Source organism: Triticum urartu, chromosome 1 (assembly GCF_003073215.2).
Source record: "Triticum urartu cultivar G1812 chromosome 1, Tu2.1, whole genome shotgun sequence".
NCBI lineage: Eukaryota > Viridiplantae > Streptophyta > Magnoliopsida > Poales > Poaceae > Triticum > Triticum urartu.
Genome location: NC_053022.1, coordinates 499,174,319 through 499,179,515, shown reverse-complemented (window position 1 = coordinate 499,179,515; position 5,197 = coordinate 499,174,319).

Sequence of the window (5,197 nt, the reverse complement as noted above, 5' to 3'; positions counted from 1 at the left end):
AAAACCAAAAAAGTCTGTAGAAACTTGACGTCTGAACAAGATCAAGTGTCCGGTGCCAATCCGAAAATTGGAAAAAAAAATTATGCTTCTGCCATGGTTTAACATGCCACATCCAATCTCAAGACTTCACGCGGGTCAGCCTACGGCTTCAAGCTCCTTATCCCAAAGGTGGAGTACTTCTCCGAGGTCAGTTTAGCAAACTAAACTCAAGTAACTTTTAGAGAGAAGACATGCTATCCGGCTATTGACCATACACTCGAGTCGAAAAAGGAGCGGTAGAAAAAGACTTTGCAACGACCAAGAAGAAAACACATTTACTACAAAACAACTCAAATAAATTTTAAGAGCCCTCAAGTGACTTGGGTAAAAGAATTTTATGTATAATGATTGTATGTACCAAAGTACTTATATCATATATGTGTTCACCCGAACTTTAAACGCGTCTTAACCAACCATCGGCTTCTCCCTCTTCGGTCAAGGGCCGAAAAGTGTTATGTACTCCACCTGTCGAGAATATCGACGATGTTTCCGATAACCAGGCAATCAGGCCATAAGGCTGTAACAGACAAAGCGCGCTCAGGGAACTTATGCCATATTACTGACGAAGTGTAAGAAGCATCTTCGAAGAAAATAGTGCCCCCACCGATACCTTTCTTCGGTTGCTCATTGTTACTATGAGACTTGTGCAACAGATTTTTTGTACTCATGAGTTCTGTTGTGTGCCGGCCATGATTGAAAACAATAAGAGCGCTAGCTTTGGGCTTCACCCAGTTTGAGGTACTAACTCGGATGACCCGGTAGTAACAATCACAGATGTGCTCCCTTTACCGCCTAGCCGAACAATCAGGAACGTAGGGGTAAGCACAGGAGCCAGGCAACCCAGCTTGCGAAACACTTAAGTCAACATGGTGCATATTGTGGCGTAATACACGAACAAGGAACGAAGCCATACAAGTATAATCATATGCAAGAGGAAAGGCTTGATAAAGGAATCCCCTAAATAAATGGGGTATTTGAATTGGTGTGTCACAAACAAAGTTTTGACAAGGAATTTTGTCAAAATAACTTTTTGCCAAAAAGTATAATGCTTGGTCGAACCGAACAAAATTTAAAACTGAAAGTTTTTGAGCATGAAAGCAACTTAGCTGGTTAATGTGCTCGGTGTTGATGACGCGATTCGGGCTTGTGGCGGGACGAAGACGCCCATTGATCTATGACAGATCCGACAAGGTTCGCAGTCCTCGGCATGGCCGAGGTCCCAGCCTCCAAGCCCAAGGTGTTCGACCAAGGTGTTCGGCACTCCGAGGTAGTGACACGGCTCAACCAATGCAGGCCGGCAGAGTGACGCCGAAGTCCCTGGCATGGGTTAATGAAGTGATGACGAAGCCCCCAGTCCAGCCAAGGTGACAACGCTGCCCAATCTGAATCATTTACCTATGCACAGAAGATAGTGCAAGCTGGAGATAATAGTAATAAAAAAGGTTGCATGATTAATAATTCATGCAAAGTGAGTAATAAAAGAAATATGGCCCGTGCGCCAAACACCCGAAGAGGTAGGACCCTCTTGATGATGCCCGATCCGTCCATTTTGCATCATGCTTTTATATCAATATTTATTGCATCATTGGCTGTTATTACACATTATGTCACAATACTTATGCATATTCCCTCTTATTTTACATGGTTTACATAAAGAGGGAGAATGCCGACAACTGGGATTCTGGGCTGGAAAAGGAGAAAATATTAGAGACCTATTCTGCACAGCTCCAAAAGTCCTGAAACTTCACGAAAGGTGTATTCCAAATATATAAAAAATACTCAGTGGAAGAAAATCACCAGGGGGGCCACACCCTGCCCACGAGGGTGGGAGGCGCGCCCTACCCCCCAGGGCGCGCCCCCTACCTCGTGGGCCCCCTGGTGGCCCTCTGGTGGCCATCTTCTGCTATATGGAGTCTTTCGATGGAAAAAAAAATCATAAGCCATCTTCTCAGACGAAACTCCACCGCCACGAGGCAGAACCTTGGCGGAACCAATCTAGGGCTTTGGCGGAGTTGTTCTTTCGGGGAAACTTCCCTCTCGGAGGGGGAAATCATCGCCATCGTCCATCACCAACGCTTCCCTCATCGGGAGAGGGCAATCTCCATCAACATCTTCATCAGCACCATCTCATCTCAAAACCCTAGTTCATCTCTTGTATCCAATTCTTGTCTCCAAGTCCGGGGTTGCTGCTAGTAGGTTGCTAGTAGTGTTAATTACTCCTTGTAGTTGATGCTAGTTGGTTTAATTGGTGGAAGATCATATGTTCAGATCCTATATGCATATTAATACCCCTCTGATTATGAACATGTTTATGCTTTATGAGTACTTACTTTTGTTCCTGAGGACATGGGACAAGTCTTGCTATTAGCAGTCATGTGAATTTGGTATTCGTTCAATATTTTGATGAGATGTATGGTGTCTCCCCTCTAGTGGTGTTATGTGAACATCAACTACATGACACTTCACCATTATTTTGGGCCTAGAGGAAGGCATTGGGAAGTAATAAGTAGATGATGGGTTGCTAGAGTGATAGAAGCTTAAACCCTAGTTTATGTGTTGCTTCGTAAGGGACTGATTTGGATCCATATGTTTCATGCTATGGTTAGGTTTACCTTAATACTTTTGTTGTAGTTGCGGATGCTTGCAATAGAGATTAATCATAAGTGGGATGCTTGTCCAAGTAAGGGCAGCACCCAAGCACCGGTCCACCCACATACCAAATTATAAAAGTACCGAACGCGAATCATATGAACGTGATGAAAACTAGCTTGACGATATTCCCATGTGTCCTCGGGAGCGCTTTACATCTTATAAGAGTTTGTCCAGGCTTGTCCTTTGCTACAAAAGGATTGGGCCACCATGCCGCACTTTATTTACTTTTGTTACTTGTTGCTCTTTACAAATTATCTTATCACAAAATTATTTGTTACCACTTATTTCAGTACTTGCAGAGAATACCTTGCTGGAAACTGCTTATCATTTCCTTCTGCTCCTCGTTGGGTTCGACACTCTTACTTATCGAAAGGACTATGATAGATCTTTTATGATGAAGACTATTGAATTCAAATGGGATTTATTGGAAAGAATTAAACACAACTCTGAAGACTGGGACCTCGACAATGGTAAGGAGTCAGGTATGACACCTAGTTATGATTGTGTTAAATCTTTTATGGATACCAATATTTTTCATAAATTTAGCACTAAATATCACTAGTAGAAAACAGGGCTATGGTCCAGGCCGGCTCAGCCCATTAGTCCCGGTTCAGTGTAGAACCGGGACTAATGTGGGCATTGGTCCCGGTTCGTGAGCCCTGGGGGCCGGCCGTACCACGTGGGCCATTGGTCCCGGTTCGTCTGGACCTTTTGGTCCCGGTTGGTGGGACGAACCAGGACCAATGGGCCTCGCTCCTGGCCCACCACCATTGGTCCCGGTTGGTGGCCTGAACCGGGACCAAAGGCTCCCCTTTAGTCCCGACTCATGTCACCAACCGGGACCAATGAGGTGCCTATATATACCCTCGCCCGCGAGCAGAGCACTCCAGTGCTCTGTTTTTCTCTGGCCGGCGAGGGGAGGGGTTTGTGGTGCTCTAGCTCACCTCCTATGCACATGAGGTGCTCGATGGAATGCCCGAGCCACACTACTTAAACTTTCTCCTCTCGAAGCTCGACCTCCAAGCTCCATTTTCCTAGAGATTTGTCTAGATTTAGCGGTCCGTCACGCCCCGTCCCCGTCTTCACCGCCGTCGATCACCCGCGCTGATCTCATCACCGACACCACCGTGGTGAGCCTCTTGTTCTTATCTTCTTTCTGAAAGGAAAAATATTCTTACTTGTCTGTTTAGATAGATACTTGTATCATTTTCTTACATTTATTATTGCATCTTATATAGTGCGATGGTTTTGGTATCCGCCCCCGTCGGCCCTCGTCCTGTCTATGATTCGGATTTAGTATGTATATTATCTTCATAACTATTGGTTCATTTATTGTTTATGAAAATTATGCCGACCAACGTGACATAGATTTTATTTATCTAGGATGTATGTGAATCAGAAATGCCAACCGACCCTATTGTCGAGAGGTTAAATTTAGTTGAAGAAGAAAACAATTTGTTGAAGGAAAAAATAAAAAAAATTGAGGAGGAGAAGATGATATTGGAGTTGCATGTTGCGGATGTCGTCGATGATCACAAGATCAAGATGGATGCAATGCGCTTGAAGATTAGAAAGATTAGAAAATATGCCATTCATACCGAGGCTTGGTATCATTATGCCGTTGGATCAATTGTTACCTTGGTTGCGATTATGATCGCATTTGTTTTCGCATTGAAATGTTTTACATAGTTTCAATGTATGGTTTAATTAATTAGATGCTCTGGAGAGCTATATGTTGTTAGATGAGAACTATGTATGCACTTTGGTTTTAATGTGATGATGAACTTCTATTAATTTGGACACTTAATTATATATAATGCACGCAGATGAACCGGCAATGGATGTACGGTGACAGACACACCCGCGAGTACATTAAGGGCGTGCATGAGTTTCTCGATGCGGCTGAGGCAAACAAGCAGAATGGTTTTATGTGTTGTCCATGCACTGAATGTGGGAATACGAGGTCTTACTCTAACCGGAAAATCCTTCACTCCCACCTGCTTTACAAGGGTTTCATGCCACACTATAATGTTTGGACGAGGCACGGAGAAATAGGGGTTATGATGGAAGACGGCGAAGAAGAAGAGTACGATGACAACTATGTGCCCCCTGAATACGGTGATGCTGCAACGGGGGGAGCTGGTGAAGATCAAGAGGAACCAGACGATGTGCCCAATGATGCTGCAACGGGTGAAGCTGCTGAAGATCAAGAGGAACCAGACGATGTGCCCGATGATGATGATCTCCGCCGGGTCATTGTCGATGCAAGGACGCAATGCATTAGTCAAAAGGAGAAGCTGAAGTTCGATCGCATGTTAGAGGATCACAAAAAAGGGTTATACCCCAATTGCGAAGATGGCAACCAAAGCTCGGTACCGTACTGGAATTGCTGCAGTGGAAGGCAGAGAATGCTGTGGCTGACAAAGGATTTGAGAAGCTACTGAAAATATTGAAGAAGAAGCTTCCAAACGATAACGAATTGCCCGACAGTACATACGCAGCAAAG